This window comes from Chenopodium album, chromosome 22 (genome assembly GCF_948465745.1).
Source record: "Chenopodium album chromosome 22, dcCheAlbu1.1, whole genome shotgun sequence".
In the NCBI taxonomy this organism is placed as follows: domain Eukaryota; kingdom Viridiplantae; phylum Streptophyta; class Magnoliopsida; order Caryophyllales; family Amaranthaceae; genus Chenopodium; species Chenopodium album.
This window is the reverse complement of record NC_137855.1, coordinates 27030364-27053972: the sequence shown is the minus strand read 5'-3', so window position 1 is coordinate 27053972 and position 23609 is coordinate 27030364. Positions and strand designations below refer to the sequence as shown.

The window sequence follows — 23609 nt, the reverse complement described above, 5'->3', positions numbered from 1 at the left end:
TTGCAAAGGTGCCTCAAATCATTGGTGTACCTTGTCTTTAGTTCGGCAATTTTTTTTTTTTTTTTTTTTTTTTTTTTTGCGAATGACATGATCGAATGCAAAGGAAATAGATGCTTATTGATGGATTATGGCATAGAGTCATAAGGAAAAGGAGAACCTATGCTAGACTTATTAGGGAAAAAGGGTTGGAACAAAAGATAAAAAAAAAAAAAAAAAAAAAAAGAGCATGAAATCTTGTATGGAAACTTGTCTTGTGCTTCGTCTTCATGAATGCTTATGAATTACTTGTTACTTCCAAGAGGGACAAGAAATTTGTTATTGCTGATGCTTTGATTGGAAGAAAAGAAGGAAAGAATGACGTTCCCCTTATTCTTCCAACTCTTGCCTAGTGAATCTTGAACTCGAGTACTATGGAACAAAATGATCTCACTTAATGCATTGACTCAATACTCGGATTGGAAAGGAAGAGTATATGAAAGAATTTTCAAAACCAATGGGAAATACTCAACTCATTCCTATTACGACGGAAAACGACGCATGCATGGTCCTATTATACGATATAAGCAATATATTGCATTACTCGAAGACAAAGTATGTGCAATGACTCAACATGTATGATTAGGTGAGTTTATAAGACTCGTGGTATGATCGTATGGCTAGACATGAGGATGTTGTGAAAAACAAAGGACCTAAGGACCAAATAGCACGGAAGACTAAAAGACAAACTAACTTGATTAATTTTGTCCAATTTTAATGTTTATGCTATTTACTAGGCGAAAATGGTCCGTTGGCAATCATTAGTCATAAATAAAGATCAACCACAATCAAAGACAAATTAGAACACATGTTAAGATTAGCACAAAAAATCACAAGAAACTAGGAATACGAGTAGAATTCTAGAAGAGTTAGGACTCATGGGTATAAAAGAATAAATAAATAAATAAAAATCTATAATAATATGTTCTATGAGTTGACACGGAGTAAAGGACTTGGCTAAGACTAGCTTGACACGAAAAGCAAAAATAAAAATAAGAGGTTGCACACTAAAAAGACACCTAAACTGGACAGGCTGTAGTATATCGGTTATAACTTTGTATCTGTGATTCTGATTGGAACGAAACCAACGCGCAATGAAAGAAAAAACTCGGGGCTACAGATCCATAGGTGGCACGACACGTAACTCTTTCTAGAACTCCGGCTATGACCAAAACAAGTTGACTCTTATGCAGGATACGGGAATAAAAATCCGGGTTGACTCAAAATTAAAAAAAAATACTATGACTCGACTCTAATAATAAAAAAAAGGTTTGATAAGAGAAGAAAAAAAAAGAGAAAAAATAATAAAATAAAAATATGCACACATAAGCACATTGTCACGAATGATGCAATGAAGTTCGCAACCAAAGGTCAAGATCTATGTTCCACTATGGTCAAGTTTATTTGTGTGTCAAAGGGTACCATGGTTAAGAGTTTGGACGCGTTAGCAAGGCAGCCTCCCTTGAGGGTGTATGCCAACGGGCGGCTCCGCGAGTTTGTGATGAAATCGAACTTGACTCCATGGTTTGGGTGGATTTAAAAACTCGGATGAACCCTTATTGCCATGAGCGTTTTTGGGTTGATAGAGCTTAAATCCCCCGGGCTAGCCACGTACGTAGAACACGTACTATTGTGGAAAAATAGGTAACCTAATATGCATATACATATGTGACAATACCAATTAAATCGCAGTAATACAATTCAAGAATCTTTCAAGTCTCATCAACTCATCTCAATTAAATATAGATCACTCAAATCGATAAATAACCAAGAATCCTCCCCAGTGGAGTCGCCAAATTGTAGGCGTCGCTCGAAACGCGCCTACGTAGAAGCATGTGGTGAATATGCTTGGCACTCATAGGAAGTGGGAATTGACATATACGATTAGGGATAACGATTAGGGACAAAGCAAAGTAAGGAGCCGCCAACAAGTTTTAAGGAACTTGTAAACCGTTCACGGATCATAAAAGGCAACCACGAAAAGGGACAACGAAAGGCAACAATGATTGACCTGTGAAGGTTACACCCCATTCATAATCCATGAGATTACTAACTCCATATGGTTCGGAACCACGAAAGGAGGATCGGGGATGATGGTACGAAGTGAGTCATGGAGTGACATTCGCCCGTATTGGCCTCTACTCGATTCTTATTATGAAAAGTAATTCCCGCGATCTCAAAGGCATGCAAACAAAGATTTAATTTGCTCCAAACTATTATTAAGCTAAATTGGTTGAATATTAATGCAACATATAATTCTAAAATATTCGTGATCACTTGATTAAACAACAAGATTAAAGGAACTTAAACCGGTTGTCCAAAGTATCTTATTAGGCGTGATTTTCAATTACATATTCCCTATAAACATGAAATATGCTGATCATAATAATAATAGAATAAACATTAATATTGGAAGCAATCTAACAATAATAGCGTTAGTCAAATCAAATAATAATCCTCATCATGATATTAGCAATAAGAAATAATAATGAGAGTAATTAAGTGATTAATTACTCACTTTCCGCGTTTCCTTGAAATTGCTACATCATGAATAAATTATTAGTAACTTCAATAAAAATAAATCAAATGGAAATTAAATTAAATAAATGGTAAAGTTGATTTGGTCCAAACCCTCAGTTAATTATATATACCTTCCACGCCTTGGTTTAAGTATAGAACTTCGGGTACTGTATGGACTCCTTAGAGTGCTTAAGGGAAATAAAATGAGAGAATAGGGTGGCTAGAATTTAGGCTAGAGCAAGAGAATGATTTTTGTTGTAGGGAAAGATAATAATTTTTGGTGTAAAAGAGAGGAAGAGAGAATGATCTTATGATCAAGCTTGTTGATGATTGAAAAAGGGGAGATATGACTTCTATTGAAAAAAGAGGGGTCGAATCTAGAAAAGATAAGAATTCGAATCAGATAAAACTCTTAAGATAGACAGCAGTTTTTGCGGTTTTTTTTATCATATGTTTTGATCTAGAAATCGGAATAAGATGAATAAGATATCGTTGGAAAGATCTTGAAGTCTAATTTCTAACCCAATTAGAATCAGATTAAAATATTGTGTATAATAAAAGATATGGCAGAAATAGTGGGACGGTGTCAGTTTTGGATAGAGTTTCGTATTTCGCTCATATCTTTTTCATTATAGCTCGGAATTAATATTATAATATATCATTGGAAAGATAATTTCAAGAGCTATCGAACCATCTAAGAATCAGATAAAAACAGTAAGGAACGAAAACAATATCTGACTATCTTTGAACGTCTTTCAATTCGAATAGAATTAGGACTTTCAAAAAGGAAAGTTTTATTCAATTTCAAACTCTTTAATCTTATCTTTTCAAAAAGGATAATTAGGATCTTTTAGAAACTTATAGAAGCTTCCAATTAATCCTAATTGGTTTAGGAATGAGATTAAATCCTTTGGACCCTCCACATGATCATTGGGTCGTAGGTAAGGTGGGCTTAAGTTCGGTTTAGACTCAGTTTAGTATTTTGGCCATAACTTATTCGTTATAACTCGGATTTGGGCTTATAATATATCGTTGGAAAGATCTTTTCAAGCCCCATCCAAACAATTAACAATTGAACCCAGATTATGGACCAAAATAAACTGGTATAAACGTTTTTATAAAAAGGACACGAAATGAATGATTTTAATGGACACGGAATGAATTATTTTGCGTTTAAAGGCATGAAAACAGGAAAATAATTTATGGTTTGGTAAAATGGCCTATGAATTGGATTGGTTTATGAAATGTATTGGGAATGAACATGGATTTAAGCACTCCAAAGATTAAATACTCAACCCGACCAATAATGGCGGTGAAAGGTGTTCATCATCGGGTTTGGTTTAGGGGAGACATTTTTAGGTGTCCACACAAGATAAGGTAAGAACAAAGAAAAAGGAACATGAAAACAAAGTCACAAGGCATGAACTAAAAGAAAATAAAGATATTAGAAAGAAACTAGCCAATGGAACATAGGGTTAATTAGTAAATTAAAACTTGAAAACGGAATAAAAATAATTGTTAAAGTTAATATAATAATTCAATCAAGCAAAACCGGTTAAACAGTTTAGTAATAATATTTATATGATATAAAAACAATTTGACTAAAGTAGGATCGAACGCTAGTGGAAGCCCGCAGTCCACTTCGTAAGGTTTGTCAGGCGAACCTCCAGTCAGCTCACAGGAGACTGTGTCTAAGAATAGCCAAACTCCCAGTGCTGGATAGAAGCCAAATATGGTCTTACACCTCCGAACCTCCCGGACGACAACAATTAACCCAGGTTATACTACTTGAATCCTGCAGCCAAGAAGTTGGCATGTTCTAACCATTGGAATCCCGCAGTCCAATGGCTCCTAACTTACAGTCAATATAAGATTCGATAAAATAATATAATAAATTTTAAATAAAATTATCAATGATCAGCAGAGATGCCACATACGGTCTTATACTCAAATATTATCAAATCAAACACCGCAATATGTATAGGTTAAATATTCTGTTACCAACACCATGAGAAGTCTTTTAATCACAAAATATGCACACTATACACATTCATATACATGTTGTCCAACTTATACAAATTGCAAATACATACTTCTATAAATCAAAATAATAAGATTGTTGCTCTAAAAATTATTAAACTTGCACACATTGACCCACACATTGACACAAGTATAATAAGGTATAATAAGAGACATAACAAGGATAAATCATGATTATATACCCTAAACTAATCCCAACCAACAGATTACATAAAAGTTCAGACACTAATCCAATATTATCAAGCCAAAGTTCACCTACTTAAATTACTAGTCATTGTACAAATTAATAACTTGAAAATACATTGCATAATATGATTACATGAATTCCTAGCATGATTTATAAAGTGACAATCAGAGTATTATACCAACACTATTTTCACACAAATTGCAGGCAACAACTCACTCCATATTACTTCTTGAAACCGCACTATACTTCACAAAATACCACCACTTATACCAGTTAAAAACCATGACCCAATTAAACTAAGATTCAAGCAACTAATTTAGTTATTATTAGCTGTGAAAGTCAACTCTATGTTTCACAGTACAACCATTCATAACTTGCTAGTCCAGTTACAAAAATCTCCAACAAAATATACATAGCATGGATATGGTCAAGCATGAATAATTATTTATCGTCTAACGGTAATCATGAATTATCTCATGAACTTAATCCTTGATAATTGACATACAAAATTGGTATATGGCAGTCCCATTAAACACGCATGTCACACAAAAATCATTTGGAAAACAGTTCACAATTCATCTAATTAAGACCAGTTTCTATAACAATCGTACTAGTTTTCGTCATACGACTTTCTCAATTGTTTTAGGCCTAAATCATTCATTCTAAACTAGGTGAAATCTAGTCTAAGGGATATTTCTAGTTACCTTGAAAGTAGAGTACAAGAACGAGCACAAACGAGCTCCAACGAACAAGAATCAATACTCCAAACGCCCTCCAATGGAACCCGTTACTTTGTGGACTTTTTTTTGTGAGAAAATTTTGTGAGTTTAGAGACTAGAATGCAGCAAGAATGATATAACATGGCTGGGCAGCGTGAGGTTAAAATAGAGGGGAAGGAGAGAAGTTTGAGGGTTAGGAAAAATTAAAGGGATTGGGGTTACAATCATCAATAGAGAGGTAAATAGGATGGGGGTTACAAGGAGCATTAGCAGCCAGCAAATCCCCTTTAATTTCTTCCCTTTACGTGACTTAGTAAATGGGTCAACACTAGTGGGTAAAATAGTTTGGTCGGTCCAACACTCTATTAAACTAATTCGCACGCTTAACTTAAAATTACTACTAAGACGAACTAGCACTAAGACAATCAATACTCAAAATAATATATTATTTTTATTACTTAAATAAGAAATTAAAATTCGTATTAAATTAAAGAAAATATTAGTATAAATATACATTTTAAAAATACTTATGTCACAAACCATATGGGGTATTACATATTTGCCATTATTCACAAAATATTTACAAAACATAAGCTTGCTTACAAAAGGAACCAATGTCCATACTTATAAGCCACAAACTCCACAAACATGACCATTTGCTTCACATAAACCAAAAATGGAACAAAAAAAAAACAAATGGCTCAAAATTCTAAAGATGTGGCTTGAAAAGAAGGGAAAAGGCTCAAATGGTTAGCAAGAGGGCAAATGTAAACCCAAATAACTAAAATAAAGAAGATTAAACCTAGAAAAAGAAAAATTGCCACCCCGAAAAGATGTCTTTGTCCTCCTTAGATGGTTTGGTCTCGTGATTGAGAATTATGAGTCAAGATTCAAGATTAAGTCTACAATAGTCAAGGATCCATGCCACTCATGCAAGATATGTAGAAGGCTTGAAAAATAAAGTACCTCACACGGATGTAGCAAAAACTCACTATTGGTGTCAAATCGACCGTAGGAAGTACCTACCAGCATGCCACAAACAAGTAGAATCCGGTTTCATGATCCTCCTAGTTGTAAAACATGCTACCTTAGCATACACCTTTCCTAGAGTCAAGCAAGCATATTCTCAAACCGTCCATACCCATACCATTTAGGAAGATATTCATTCAAAAGAAAAAATTGATTGTATATAGTCCAATTCGAAAACAAAAAAAAAGGTGACAAATAAAGACTCAAAATATACCAAAATACAATAACAAAAAGAAAGGAAAAAATAAAAGAAAAGAAAAGAGAAAAGAAAAACAAAGGAAAAGGAAAAGAAGGAAAATAAAGAATGGAACGAATATGCAAGTAGAACATGTAATTCCCAATCGACAAACAAGTGATCAAATGACAACATCGCCAATGATCCCAAACGCTCTAGGTGTTAAAAGCATATCCATCCTCGAATCATTCAACTTTTCCTAAAACTAATCCTAAACTATGCATCTAAGAAAATAAAAGAGAATAAAGAAAAAAAAAGATCTCACCGGCTTCCAAGCAATGCTAAAATAGTAAGGTGAAGAATCAACCACCTCATGAAGCTCCAAGAAACAAAGCATCATCATCAAAGCCATATGAGAACAAAAATGGAAAAGAGAACTATTGACAAAAAAAACGGTTAGTAACTTCAAAACAAAAGAAAATAAAAGAAAACGAAAAGGAAAGAAAATAAAAAGCAAAAATAAGCAAAACTAAACTATCAAGAAAACAAAAATAAGAAAATAATAACTAAAGAACTAACTAAACATCTAACTAATCAACAAAATACTAAACTATAAAATTTGGATTCAACGGGTTTGGATTCATGGGATTTGGATATTAGGGGTTTTGATTCAAGGGAGCAAACACACATCATCATCACAACAACAACAAGATCGAGAATGAGCATACATCATCAAAGTGGAATCAAGAATGAGATCATCATGCAAAGAATCAAGAGAAGCAAGGTTAATTTCAACATCAAATTGGCCACCGAGACAAAACCCCTTAGAAAAGTAAAGGTTCCCCAAGCTAATCATAGATACATCTCAACATCCCAACAATACAAAGCAAGCAAACATAAGACAAGGGATGGAGGCAAAAATCACAAAAATGAGGGAACTAGCTACCACCACCACTCGGCCCGGAGCAATCATTGTTATCCACATCATAAAAAAAACCCGGATAAGGGACAATGAGGATCCCATCCCCCCGGTGTAACTAGGTGGCCAACCATAATGTCCCCTAAAGTTATCTTATTGCAAAGGGGAAAGGGGAGTTAATTGCTCGGGCAAGGCGAGCGGTAGTGGATGATCGGGGTGTACATAGGGGTAGTTAGGATCACCCCTATAGTCGCTCCCACCAGGAACACGGTAATCGTAGTTACCATGCTCATCGAGGAATGAGCGAGTCTCGGTGTTGAACCTCGGGAGTCCTTGCCAATATGGGTACGTAGGTACCCCATAACCCCCAAAAGATGGTATAGGACCATATTGGGGTGGAAAGTAAGGGTAGTTAACCGGGGGAGTGATTTCTCCCCGGTTAACACCCGTATCATACAAGTGTTGTTGTTGGAGAAACATACCTTGTTGCATCTCCGAAATCCCTCTCATATGGGTATAGAGGGCCTCAAAATCTTGATCATACATGCCCTCCAACCGGATTTTCATGCCCTTCATTTGATTACTAAGGGCATCCAAGTCGGAGCTAGCATATTGGTGATGTTGCTCTTGATATTGTTGTTGTTGTTGTTGTTGTTGTTGTTGTTGATGATGATGACGATGATGATGATGTTGTTGTTGTTGTTGTTATTGTTGTTGTTGCGGCTCTTCTTATTCTTCTTCTTCTTCTTTTTCTTCACCCATCTCCTCATAATCATCATAGTAGGGGGGGCGGTGACTAATGGGGACATGCCAAATGTTTGCTACATTCTCTCGGTGGAGTTAAGTTAAGGAAGGGTTAGGGAGATAGCCCCAATGCTCATTGTCCCTTAGCCAATCAAATACCTTGTCGTCATCATTCTTTGCTAAGACATGGATTTGCTTCAATTGCTTGACGTCGAGGTAGAGGAATTCAACATCCCCCACCGGAGTGTAAGATGGCAAATAATGCCCTAGCTCAAGGTTGGTCACTAGCCTAGTGACCATGCTCCCACAAGGGATCTCGCCGAAATCCCTATCTTGCAACCCTTGGCAATAGCTTGCAAAAGTGTACCCCAAGTTTAAGCGACCCCGGTACTCCGCACGAGTAGCCACCCATAAAATCTGAAGTTCCAATTGGCTCATCTTTCTCAATTCTTGCTTCGGGAACACTGAATATCCCAATAGCTTATGGAGAACCCGGAGACATGGTTGGTATACCTTACTAATCTTGGCATACCGGGTCACAAAGTCACCACAACCAGAAATATCGTCCCACCACGAATTCTGATCATACTCATCTTTGAAGAAGAACTCGGGATCCAAAATATCAGAATTTGGATCGAAGTCTAGAGCCGCGTTAAACTCTTCCAAAGATTGATCAAATTGAAGGTTGAAGAGTTAAAATCGGACATGGTAGATACCACCCTCAATCAACACAAGATCAAACGTGGCCAAGAACTCCAAAGTTGTTTGAACATATGTACGGAAGCTCCGGCTCACAAAAGACCCCATGCGAAGGTTGTTAAGCAACTCCCTCAAGTCCTCATCAATCCCCAATTTAATCATGTTCGCCTAATAGTACTGATGGGAGGGCTTGAGGGAACGGTTTGCTTTGAGGTTGGAGTGTCTAGCTTTTTGGATTGGGTCGGTAATTCTAAGTTTGGGGATAGGGGTAGGTTGACATTGTTGTGAGGTAGAAGGAGAAGGAGCAGGTTCTTCATTGGTTTTTCGTTTCTTGAAAAGGCTTTTGATGTGTTTAAACATGATGATTTTCAAAGATAGCAACTCAAAACACCACAGTCACCACAAGAAACTCCAACCAACAATCTTGAATGCTTCAATCGAACTCCTTAACCAAAATCGACAAGCAACAACTCACTACCAAAGTTGAACAATCCTAAATGCACACAATTACCACCAGTTCAAGCCACCAAATGCATTCAAACCATATACCAAGCACACAGAAATCAAGAACCAAAGCTCAACATTATCAACATAGCACCACTACCAAAAATCTGATTACAGCAATCTCAACAATAACGATCAATTTTGCTAGACAAACAACAAACACCACAATGTAAGCAATAATCAACCATTATTCATACAAAATAAACAACCAAAATTCAATTTCAAACATCAAAACCATCAAAATATATACTACTACTATTCATACCCATGAATTAACTAAAACATGCAATTATATGGTATAATAAAGCAATTAAGAGTAAGAGTAGATGATTATACCATACAAGAAGCAAGTTAGAACAATCTTTAGCCACCAATTTCGACCCACACGAAAACTCCAAATAAGCTTCAACAATGGATGAGAGAGAATGGTGGTTGTTATGGGCGAAATGTAGTATGAATTTGTTAAAAATGGAAGAATTGTAAGAGGATTTGATGAATTGTAATGGAAATTTGGAAGAATTTAAGTGAAAATTTGATGAATGTGTGTAGGGTATGGTGCAGTTTTGATGAGGGTGAAGGGGTTTGTGTGCGTGAGAAATGAGGGTGAAGGGGAAATGAGGGAAAATAAAGAAGAAAGAAGAAGAGATAGGCAAATCTAGAGGGGGTGCGCGGCTGCGCGACCTAGCAGCGCGCCCGTGCCAGTGTCGTGCGTGGCCGCGCACGGGCTAGGCGCGAATGCGCAAGCTACTGCTCCTTTTGCCTTTCTCCTTGGTGCGCTCATGCGTGGGTACATCGATAACTATCATTCTGGGATTTTTTTACCCCATCATAACGATCAGTTTCTAAATGTGAAAATTGTGGGTTCAACACCTTAAATAATGGTAGCACCACGATGAACTCACCAAGTTTCAATTTCTTCAAACTTAAGCACAAATTTCTTAATTTACCTTTTCTAACAAGTATTACCCCTTTTACCTCAAAATTTCAATAATATTGAACATAAAACACATCAAAAACCGCAAAACACCATTCCATAGCTCGTTCCACTTGATGTAATCCAACTCTAAGAATTCAACCTATAAATCCAAAATGAAAACAAGTGAAAGAAAAGAAAAGAAAGTAAAAGAAAGGAAATTAAGAAAAATAGAAATCAAAAGGTTAGAAATCTCCGAGTTGCCTCCTGAGAAGCGCTTGCTTAAGGTCCTTAGCTCGGCCTTTCCTCCAAATCACGGAGGGTCAAAGAACACCACCTTGTCAAAGGTAGCGGATAGAACAACTTCTCCTTCATTTTTAAGCAACCTCTCATTGTTGCTTGAGATGACTTCACTAGCTTGCACATTTAAAGCAATCTTTTCGTTTCTCATCTTCAATCTCATTCTCTTCTTCCTGGAAGCTCTTGCTTTCTTCTTGATTATGTTTCTTTTTGTAGACGGTTTCACACCATACATCTACCTCCATAGAATCCTCCTCTTCCTCTAGAGGGTAGAGCTGAAACCAATGAGGAATGTCAATCTCCTCTTCGTTCATAACCTTTGGAAGCTCCTTCTTATCTTCACTAACTTTCATGCAAAGAATCAATCACATACACATTATCAAAAGATCAAAGGGAATCATCACTCTTGATTCCTTTCACAAGGGATAAGGACTCATGCACTGGTTTTACCTCAAAACTCTCTTTCTTGTTACGAACTCTCAAGATGATTCGGCCTCCCTTAACATCAATCAAAGCTCCCGAAGTAGCTAGGAACAGTCTCCCTAAGATAATAGGAATGTGGTCATCTTCTTCTATGAAATCGACGGGAATTGTAAAACCACCTATCTTTAGGGGAACATCCTCAGCTCTTCCATTGGGAAACTTGATGGACCTATCGGCCAATTGCAAAGTCATGTTGGTAGGAAGAAGTTCTCCTAGCTTTAGCTTCTTGAAGACCGAGAAAGGCATTATGCTCACACTAGCACCCAAATCACATAAACCATTCTCAAACATCTTACTCTTGATTTTGCAAGGAATGGAGAAATTACCCGGATCTTTCATCTTCTTGGGGAGGTCATTGTGAATCAAAGCACTACAACACTCACCAAGCTCCACCGAATCTATCTCATTACAATCTCTCTTGCCACTCAAGATATCCTTAAGGAACTTGGAATATCTAGGTATTTGGGTCATGGCTTCAGTAAGAGGGATAGAAAGATGGACCTCCTTCAACATTTCAAGAAATCTCCCAAATTGTTCATCTAGTTTGTTCCTCATAAACTTTTGGGGATATGGAAGGTCGGGTTTTCTCACTTCCTCTTGCTTTCTCTCATCACTCTTCTTTTTTCTCATGGCTCTCTTCTTTACTCACATCTCTTGACACATCTTCCTCTTTTTGCTCACTTGAAAGACTCTTCTTCTTGTCATACTCACAATCCCTAAAAACTCTCTCTTCAAGAACTCTTCCACTCCTTTTGGTGATGGAATAAACGGGTTTCTTAGGATCAACTCCTTGAGAAGGCAATGAAGAAGGACTAGCATAATCTTTCAAAGTGTTTGCTAGTTGGGTGATTTGTGTCTCAAGTATAAATTTCTTATCGCTCACCGCCATATAGGTGTTCAAGATTTTTGTTTGATTTTCAATTATCTCCTCCAAATCAAACTTGGACGATTTAGAATAGGAATTTTCACCAACACCTTGCGATTTTGGACCAAATCCGGGTAGGGGTCCCCTTTGGTTGTTTTGAAAATTCCCCCTATTTTAATTGTTCCAATTGCCTCGATTTTGATTGTTGCCAAAATTTTGGTTTTGGCCACCAAAGCCTTGAGATTGGCTTTGATTTTCATAACCTTGGCCTTGGTTTTGATTGCCATAACCTTGGTTATTTTAGTTGCCTCAAAAATTTTGGTTCCCTTGGTTCCTATAATTACCATTGTAATTGTTATCAAATCCACCTTGTTGGTGAGAATTTCTATTTCCAAAGTTTCTTGGTCCATCAAACCTTTGACCATTGTTATTTTTTGAGACAAAGTTCACATATTCACATTCAGTACTCTCACCATCATCAAGATTTTCAAACCCATTTGAACAAGTAGAAGCATCATGGTCATAAGACCCACCATTATCACAAAACAAACATCCATTGGGCATACTGTTAGACATAGAAAGAGGAGTAGAGTTAGAAGATGTACCTCTCCTTTTAATGTGGGAGGGATGACCTTGTGCATTAGAAGTTGCACTCTCAAGCTTGGCCTTGATTGTTGTCATCTCCTTCCCCAAACTATCAATTTGAGAGGATATAATATTGATGGCATTGAGGTGATCAACCGAGTAAACTGTTAATCTATTCTTGCTTGAAGAATCTCTTTCTCCTTCTTTCCAATCCATGTAATGGCGCACCACATCTTCTATAATGTCCACAACCTCTTCTTCGGTTTTGTTCATGATTGGGCCTCCGACTCCCACATTAAAACACGATTTGCCTAGAGGACTCAACCCTCCATAAAAAATTTAAATGATTTGATATGTTGGGATGCCATGATGGGTACATTCTCTTTGATATTCCTTATACCTTTCCCAAGCTTCATACAAGCTCTTACTAGGTTTTTGCTTGAAACTTTTAATTAAACCCCTTACCTCCGCCGTTTTCTGTTGGGGGTATAACCTAGACAATAATTCCTTGGTAACTTCATCCCATGTTCTAAGAGAATTTGGCTTGACCTCCTTGTCTAACCATTCCAAGGCCCCACCTATGAGAGAGAAGGGGAACAACTTGAGCCGGATAAACTCTTAAGAAACACCATTCACTGTAATAGTGTTACAATACTTCTCGAACTCTTTGAGATGGTTTAGCGGACTCTCAATCTTAGCCCCACTAAATTGTCTTCTTTCAATCAAAGTGATCATGACCGGTCTTATTTTAAAGTCATTTGCCGGTGTTGTTGGTAATGCAATCCCACTTTCAAACCTATATGCACCAGGATTTCCCAACTCCTTTAAAGAAACTCTTGGATTATCTCCCATGCTTACTTGATCCTCTTCTTCTCTTCCTTGGTGAACTTCTTCTCTTGGAGAGCTTGGACTCAAAGAACGATTAGCAACCCTTATCCTTGTTATTTTTCTCTCGATTTCCAGATCAAATGGCACTAAAGCCCTTCCCTGGCAACGGCGCCATTTTTAACCCTAGGGAAAGACTAGGTCGTTGAAAACTAATCTACCCTTGGTCAAAACAAAATTTATAATCTCTCAACACACCCCTACACAAAGCATAGAGTAAGTCGAGGGTCAAACCACTAGGAATGGGAAATGAATGCTAAAGTCAAAGCTAAGCTATTTCTAAGCAATAAAGTGAGGAGTTGTATTCAAAACAATCAAACAATCAAATTAAAATCAATTTTAACAAGCACTAGGGTTAGGATCCGCATGTACTCGGAATGGACATAGCTAATTAGGATTGGAGATGACTAAGTCAAGTGTTGCGAGGGAAAATCAACTAAGCAATCAAGAGAGTAAGGTAGGCTAATCTCCAAGAGGTCAAGCTAGCGCCAACTACGAGAGACTCTAACTAGGAACCTTGCAAACCTACTCAATCGACAAAAGCAAGCCACATATCAATTTTCCGTATCAATGCAAGCTTACAATGCATTCTAGTGTAACAAATCAAAGTTAGATACTCTTCAATTAATCACACACATGCACTTAATCAATCAACCAATTTAATCACAACATCAACTCCATTAGTTTCCCCCAATTAGCATCAATCCATCACTCATACATGCTACACCATTCCCCTAGCAAGAGAACTACTCGTAATCCATTGAAATTAAGATCAAAACTAAGCTAATCAACAATTTCATCATCATCATATCAATACAACTAATTCAATCACAAATATAATTCAAACTTAAAAATCAACAAAGCAATTGAATTGATATGCTAAAAATTGCATTAAAGTAAAAGAAATCCTTACAAACTTGCTTCAATTCACTGGAGGAAATGTTAGAATTGACAATCTTCAATCATCAATCAACAATCAAGATCTCTCTATACAATCTAGAGTTTCTCTCTCTACAATTCTAGCCTAATTTCTGAAAAATTAAACTCTCTTTGAAAATAGAAAAAAAATCTATATTTATACAGGTGCGGCCAACCATAAAGGGGAGCTAGGTCGCTCAAAACTGGGTAAGAAACAGGGACGCGCCCGCGCCACCATGTCGCGCGCGCCTGGGTGCAGGGGAGCCCGCTTTCCTATCATTCCAATGCTCCTCGTGCGTTCCGCTTAATGTTCTTGTTAAACACGGGACCTTGCGGTTTCTAAACTCTATGTGTGCGGGTTCAAGACAAGGAATCATGCCCCCACGGCTTGAATGCACAGCTTAAGGACTTAGGAACTTGCACTTCTCCATGCTTAAGCTTCAAATGGAGAACACTAGACATCCTAATCAATGCCGAACCTGGGAAGAGGCCTCGGGAAACTTGGATAACGACCATAACTTGAAAAATAATGGAAAACAAGCAAATAAAAGAGAAAATAACAAAAAAAAACAAAGAAATGCATAGAGAAAGAAATTAAACTAAGAAAATTCAAACTAAAAGAAATAAAGAGTAAAATTAAGGGAAAGGTAAATAAAAGAGCTATAAAATAGCATTAAAATTCACCCTTAAAAGAACCAAATGAGTGCCATAAATGACACTTGTCAGCAAGCGTGCTGTGAGCAGCACCCAGCAGCTCGCATAAATGCAAGGCTTGTTGAGGTTCGCTGCTGGGCTGCGCAACCAGCTGGCAGGCCTAGATAAGGGGCCAGGCTACCAACTGGGCAAGCTTGGCTCCCAAGGCTGCAACTGGCTTGTTGGCTTGATTTGCTTGTGGGAGGTGAATTTAGGGATCCTTGGGGAGCAAGGATTTTGATTCCCCCCCTCCTGTGGCCATCAGCTAACCTCTCCTTGTGTAATATCCACTTGTTGATTAATTATTTATTTACTATTTTCTTTTATTTTTGATTTAAAATTAAAAAGGGAAAAAATTTACCAACTTTTTCACATTGATGGAGGGTGGAATTCTCTCATGACACTCTCAATAAATACCCACCTTGGGATTTGAAGAAATTCACTTGAGTAGGAACTCAATAAGACATTTAATCTCTACTAGAGAGAAAACTTTTAAGTTCATATAATACTCGGCTAGTATTTTGGTCCGTTGGCTAAATTCCAAGTAAGAGAATGGTCAGGGTCGAGTTGCGGGTGGATTATGTAAGAGGTCTCTACGTTTGCAAGACTTGGTTTAGAACTAAGAGCTCCAAGTGAAAGTAAAGCACGCAACAAGGGTAAGATTGTCTTTTTTCTCTTTCTTATTATTTATGTCACACTTTAGTTATATTAATTGTGAGCGGGTCTTAGGGTCGGGTTTTGTTCCGCGGCGAGTTAGACTCTTCAAAACCTAACAGTGGTATCAGAGCCTTGATCATTTATTTTTTTAACTAAAAAATTATCAAGGGTTTAAAAATGATTTATTTTTTGGTTATGTTGCTAATTAGATTAGTAGCTTGACTTTATTAATTTTAATCTCGTTTAATTAAGAACTTTGGCTCCATAATCCAGATTTTTGCTCAGGACTAGTGAATTTTGGGTGGAATCAATATTCTGGAAAAGTTCTGATTCTATAGGGTTGCGAAAAAGCCAAATTCTTCCTAAAAATGCCTGTTTTTAGGGATATTTTGTTTTGGCGAAATTTTTATTAAACTATCTCTTTTTCTGTTTTCAAAAATATTTTTTTTCTTACTCTATTTATGAAAATAGCGAGTATAATTTTGTTAAGTCCATGATAAGGGTCCAATTTTAGTGTACTTGGATTGGGCTAGAAAGAGCTTTCCAACGATATATTATAAGGTCAATTCCGATGAATAATGAGGAAGTTATGGGTTAATTTAAATTTGGCCCAATGATTTTACATGTGGCCCAATGATCTAGAGGAGGGCCTATTAATTATTATTCCTAAAGTAATTAGGATTGATTTTAATCTTCAAGGAATATGTAGAAGGTTTTTTTTAATTCTAATAAGATTAGATTGATAAATATATTTTTAAAGATGTTTTATTTTGAATAAAATATATGATTTGTCACACATATGATTTTAATCTGCTTAACGCCCGCAGAATTAACTGCTTAATCGTTTTAAGAAGATGATTCCGCGTACAAAGCGTGTTGTACTTTTAACTTAGCACTAGACGACAAATTAAAGTTGTCGCCTGGCGCAAACAGCTGTCGCCTGGCGTTGATTCTATCGTCTGGCGATATAAGGAATTTAATTCCGAATATGACTTGATTTGATTTCGAGACATTTTTTCTATAAATAGCGGTTGTATCTCCCCGTTTTTATTCATTTAAAATCATTATCTCTCTCTATTCCCTCTCTAAAAGCTAGAAGCTAAGCTTTCTCTCTCTTTATTCTTTTTCTAAACCTTCCCTCTCTCAAAATTCCTCATACATTAGTTCTAGACACACCTAGACAAGTTCGAAGTTGCCTTCACCCTAGACATGAAACGTTGGATAATTCTGAGGGGTGGTCCAAATCTTTATTTCAATTATTTAATTTAATTGTTTGATTTATTATCTCTATTCTTTTCCCTTGAAGTTACTAACGCGTGTCTATTGTTATTAGAAAGAGATACGAGGCATCTAAGAGATACGAGGTTGCTCCGGCGTCAGAATCACCTGGCTGTCTGGGGTGCTGCAGCTAAGGCAGTGGCTGCCAAGGCTGCTGCAGCTAAGGCAGCGGCTGTCGGGGCTGCAGCAGGCCAGGCAGCATGCTACTAGGGCTGCTGCAGCCTCGGCAGGCGGCTGCCGGGGCTGCTATGGCCTCGGTGTAGGCTGCCTTCGCTGTTCCGGCAGCGAAGGCGGCTACCTCGGGTGTTTCGGCCTCGGCGGAAGTTGCGTATTTTTGTAAAAAATATTTTGAGCCATATTTTTTTTTCTCAACTCACTCGGTAGAATGGCTTTTCGCATGCCTATTTTCTTCATTTCTCAAATTATGAACTTATTCTTTATCAAACCATATTATAATTACATAATTATAAGTGAATGTCACTTAAAACGACATAAAAGAAGCTAATTTCTAAGTTTTTTGCTCTATTTCATCAAAATAAAGCAATTTCTTTTCAAAACGGCTTCTCACTTACCTATTTTCTTCAATTCTCAACTAATGAACTTATTCTTTCTCAAAGAATCTCATAATTACATATTTATAAGTGATTGTGACTTAAAATTACATAAAATAAGCAAAGTCCTAAGTTTTTAGGTCCATTTCATCAAAATAAACCCATTTAGAGCCGAAATGGCTTCTCACATGCCTATTTTCTTCATTTCTCAACTTATGAACTTATTCTTCCTCAAACCATCTCATAATTACATATTTATAAGTTAATGTGAGTCGAAATGACGTAAAAAAGCTAATTTCTAAGTTTTTGGGTCCATTTCATCAAAATAAAGCCATTTTGAGCCGAAATGGCTACTCACTTGCGTATTTTCTTCATTTCTCAACTTATAAACTTATTCATTCTCAAACCATCTCATAATTACATATTTATAAGTGATTGTGAGTTGAAATTACATAAAAGAAGCAAAGTTCTAAGTTTTTGGGCCAATTTCATCAAAAGAAAGCCATTTTGAGCCGAAATTGCTTCTCACTTCCTATTTTCTTCATTTCTCAACTTATAAACTTATTCATTCTCAAACGATCTCACAATTACATATTTATAAGTGATTTTGAGTTGAAATTACATAAAATAAGCAAAGTTCTAAGTTTTTGGGCCCATTTCATCAAAATAAAGCCATTTTTACCCAAATTGGCTTCTTACATGCCTCTTTTCTTCATTTCTCAACTTATAAACTTATTATTTATAAAACCATCTCATAATTACATATTTATAAGTGATTGTGACTTGAAATGACATAAAATAATCTAAGTTCTAAGTTTTTGGGTCCATTTCATCAAAATAAAGCCATTTTGAGGCGAAATGGCTTCTCACTAGCCTATTTTCTTCATTTCTCAACTTATAAACTTATTCTTTCACAAACCACCTCATAATAACATATTTATAAGTGATTGTGAGTTGAAATTACATAAAATAAGCTAATTTCTAAGTTAATGGGTCCATTTCATCAAAATAAAACCATTTTAAGCCAAAATAACTTATAATATGCCTATTTTCTTCATTTCTCAACTTATAAATTTATTCTGTCTCAAACCATCTCATAATTACATATTTATAAGTGATTGTGAGTTTAAATTACATAAAAGAAGCGAATTTCTAAGTTAAAGGGTCCATTTCATCAAAATAAAACCATTTTAAGCCAAAATAACTTATAATATGCCTATTTTCTTCATTTCTCAACTTATAAACTTATTCTTTCTCAAACTATTTCAGATTTTGCATGGAAGCAAAACTTCAAAGAGAAAGAGGGTGGAGAAGCCTAAAAGCATTGATCAACCTAAGAAGAAGCTAAGTGAACAAAGGTCCAAGAGTGAACAAGCGTCGAAATTGCACTCTTCGAAAGGTTCACCCATACAACCTACTCCACTAGTTGAAGATATTGTTCTTCAAACGCTCTCTGCTAACATGACCTTTCTTCACAACCGTTCTTGTCACTTGGTCGATCCCATGGAAGTTGCACTTCCTAATGCAATGTTCCGCTATGATGAGGATGTAGTTGCATGGATCAGCAAAGAAGATGTGAAGGAATTTCTACGTGGTGCAAAGCTTAACATTTCCCTCATTCAAACAATCATCAGGTACTTCAATTCCCACATAATCTACACTTTTTTCAAGTTATTCAAATTTATGGTGATTATCCTACATGTGATTAATTATTCAATGTTCATGCACGCAGAGCACTACAAGGGCACTTAACTGAAACTGATTCTCCTTGTAAAGTTGGGTGGTTATGCCCCGAGCAGTTATCCACTACTAGAATCTTAGGCGACCCCCATGACGTGTTATACTATGTTGAGCAAAGTATCAGGGAATCAGCGCGTGAGGGAGACAAGTTCATATTCTCCCCATGTTATAAAGAGTAAGTTCAACCATGTCAAACTATGTTATGAAAAAGAAATATTTCATTTGATAAGTAATGTAGGAAATGGGCTACATATAAGTCATATAGGCCATATTTGGGTCATTTTGAGTAAAATGCATTATTAAACTTAATGAAATGCTATATTGATGTGATTTCTAGCCGTAGACACCTAATATTACCCAACGTTGACATGTTATGAGAAACAAAAAGGTCATTTGACAAGAAAGGTAGAAAATGGGCTGAATAAAAGTCATATGGGCCATATTTGGGCCATTTTATGTTAATATGCTCTTTTGATGTGATTTCTTACCTTATACACCTATAAATAGATAATATTGACATGTTATGTGATCAATAAAGTTCATTTAATAATAAATGTAGGAAATGGGCATAGTAGAGTCATATAGGCCATATTTGGGCAATTTTGAGTAAAAAGCGTCTTAAACCTTAGTAAAATGTTTTTTTGATTCAATTTTAGGGCTTAAACACAAACTAGGTGATATTGACATGTTATGTGAAAGAAATAGTTCATTTGATAAGAAATGTAGGAAATGGGCTAAATAGAAGTCAAATAGGCCATATTTGGGTCATTTTGAGTAATATGCGTTGTTAAACTTAATGAAATGCTATGTTGATGTGATTTCTAGCCTTATACACTTAATATTACCCAACATTGATAAATTAAAAGGTCATTTGACAAGAAAGGTAAAAATGGGCTGAATAGAAGTCATATGGGCCATATTTGGGCCATTTTGTGTTAATATGCTCTTTTGATGGGATTTCTTTCCTTATACACCTATAACTAGATAATATTGACATGTTATGAGATAAATAAAGTTCATTTTATAAGAAATGTAGGAAATGGGAAAAGTAAGGTCATATAGGCCATATTTGGGCCATTTTGAGTAAAAAGCGTCTTAAACATTGATAAAATATTTTTTGATTCAATTTTAGGGCTAGGACACATAAAAGTAGGTGACATTGACATGTTATGAGAAAGAAATAGTTTATTTGATAAGAAATGGGCTAAATAGAAGTCATACAGGTTATATTTGATAAAATACATATTGTTTTGCTTAATTAATTAATTAATTCTAACATAATTTTTTTGTATTTCAAGTTTTGCAAGGTCCAAAAGGATGGTCCCTTGACAATCAAGGATCTTAATGAAGTTTGTGACATGTTGGTGTCTTTTATCACCTTCAACATGTAAATGGCATTTTAATTGTAAATTTATGTTAACTTTTGAACAATATTAATATTCATTATTTACTTACTATCATTTGTATATATATATAACACTTTTTTTTTGTATTGCGTTTGGGAATATTTATATCTATATATATATGAATTCTTGTTTTTAAAATTATTTGTATCTTATTATAATATTTAATAATATTATTATTATTAGTAATTATAATCTTAATATTATTAATTATTTTAATCAATATAATTGCTGGAATTACAGGTTCTTATTATTGCTGGAAACAGGGTGTTTTTTTTAATATTATTGCATGAAAAATGGAAAAAAAAATAAATATTGAGTGAAAAGGCACCGGTAGCTGCCACCAAAAAAATTAACGCGGGAGTTTATTTTAGGCACCGGTTAAGCGGTGGCCAAAATAATTAAAGGCACCGGTTAATCGGTGCCAAAATCGGTTTAGGGCACCGGTTTTAACCTTATTCCTAATTCCAAACCTCTACCACATGTTATATGTGAATTGACGTCGAGAAGCAAATGCATACCAAATAATACAATTTAAGCAACACAATAATAATTTACCATAAAACCCATTATATTAAATTAAAGTATCCTGTAATTCTAAGATGAATGTGAATTCAAACAAACCAAAGATTAATTTTACGTAAAACAACTCAAAGTAATAGAACTAAATAGAACAAACAAAAGGTTTGCATATTCCGGCACCCTTACAACTTAATTATATGATGTAAAAATTTAAATGATGAATTACAGTATCAAAATAAGAGAGTAAAACCATCATATTAATGAAACCGATATCAAATTAAATCTTAAAATAAAGAATGGTCAAATCTATTGCCCTATGAATATGATATTAAATCATATTGATAAAACAGGTTTATACATTATTGATTCAAAATAGTATATGCGTACCTTTTTGTGGGTAGGTTTATTCAAACTCGCTTAAATCAGAGGTATGGTGCTGATAACGTGTTATAAAATAGAGAGAAATATAAGAGAGATTGAGAGATAATATATCAGTGTATTTCTATTCCATATAATGGGGTATATATAAATACAATATATTAGGGTTTGAATGGATAAGAATATAAACCCTAGATCTAGATTATTCCGGAATGATACAAAGGAGGATAATGGATATCCACAAATATTTCATAACATTATTTTTTTTTTTGAGGAAAAGGAAAAAAAACCAAAAAAAACCTCTAGCCACCACCCATCCCTTTCCGCCACCGCAAAGCCTGGACCCAGGTCGACGACCGTCTCCCCTTACCCCTGAAATTGACCGGCACCAAACCCCCCATTCTCGACCTTTCTTCATCTCGCCTCCTCCATTGTGTGATGTGCTGGAAAACCCTGTAATAACCCCCCCCCCACCAAAAATCCCAGCCTCGACCCCGAAAAACCCTTACCCACGCCGAAAAACTATCTATCTACACCGAAAACCCAACCCCAACCCCGACCTCGATATAGCCACCTCCTTTCTCATGCTCAACCCCAAATAGCCTCGTCTGGGTTTGACGCGCGACTGGAAATTCAGGTACTGAAAGGGTTGGATGTCGGAGTTTTAGGAGTGGGAAGGGACGGTGGCTGTATTCAGATCATTAGGACTACTCTAGGCAAACACATAACATAGTTGGAATTATTAGATAATTAACCTTAGTTGGGATTATTAGAAGTAAATCGCTAATAGTTGAGATTATCAAAGTGTATTTTATCCTTTACTTATTCGACGAATCTTACCATTTAAATCTGTGGCGGGTCATTGCACTCATGGCTTTTAAAGTTCTAAGGGGGCGTTTGGTTCGCGGATTATAGGTATTAGATATGGGTTTAGAATGACCAAAACCCATACTATATGTTTGGTTGTCAAAAATATGATTTTAAAACCCATTCCTCAAACCCATGAGGTATGGGGTTTAGAAACCTTGGAGGGAAGGTGGGTTTGGCTCATTCCATTCCATTAGATATCAAATACTCCCTCCGTTACTTTTTACTCGCAACAAAGGAGGGAGGAACGGACTCCTAGGCAAAAGTTTTTAAGGAGAAAGATTAAAGGGAGGGGCATGTGATTAGGAGAAGTTAAAAGGGAGGGAAAAGTAGTGGTCCCTTTGGCAAGTAGGAGCCTGTGCCCCTTTTCTTTTTTTCTCTCTCCTCTCTCTCTCCTTTCCCTCTCTTTTTTCCCTTTTTGCTGTCAGGAATTTGGAGGCTAATTCTTTTAGCCTCCAAATTTCATTTTGGCTCCAAAATTTTTTCATGAAAATTTGAAAAGCTAAAATTTGAAAAAAAAAAAACAAAAAAAACATAACATTCAAATCAAAAGCTCCTTATAAAAGGGGCAACCTGTTTCATAAACACCCCACAATCATAAACGTTTGCAAAAGGGATTGGGGGGGGGGGGGAGGGAATTCGAATTGTACCCAGAAATTACAGACCGAGTTCATCAGTTTGAAAATTACAAAATCAACATCAACATCTAAAATTAGCCCTAATTCCTAATTGCTGAGTTAGTAGTAGCAGCATTAGAGAATTTGTACAGAATTAGGCTCCATTGAAAGCTCTCAAAAAAAAGGCAAGCCACCTCCACTTCATCACCTACCATCAAATCTGCATAAAAAAAGAGAAAAGGGACTCATGGGAGAAATCGAGGATGAATTTTTGAATATCAACCAACTGCTCATGGAGCACATGACAGAGATGGAAGAGAATTCCATGCAGACAGAATCAGGGTCAGGGACAGATTCTCAACATTCAAGTCAACAGAAACAC

The 23609-nt window shown here is 36.1% G+C and overlaps 1 non-coding gene across 1 annotated transcript; it reads left to right on the top strand.

The window, feature by feature from the left end:
• Nucleotides 1–13079: 13079 nt before the first annotated feature.
• LOC145606461 (small nucleolar RNA R71) lies at nt 13080–13186 on the top strand. Its single transcript, XR_014105329.1, has one exon. It is a non-coding gene; the product is annotated as a small nucleolar RNA R71 (small nucleolar RNA).
• The last annotated feature ends 10423 nt before the right edge of the window (nt 13187–23609 follow it).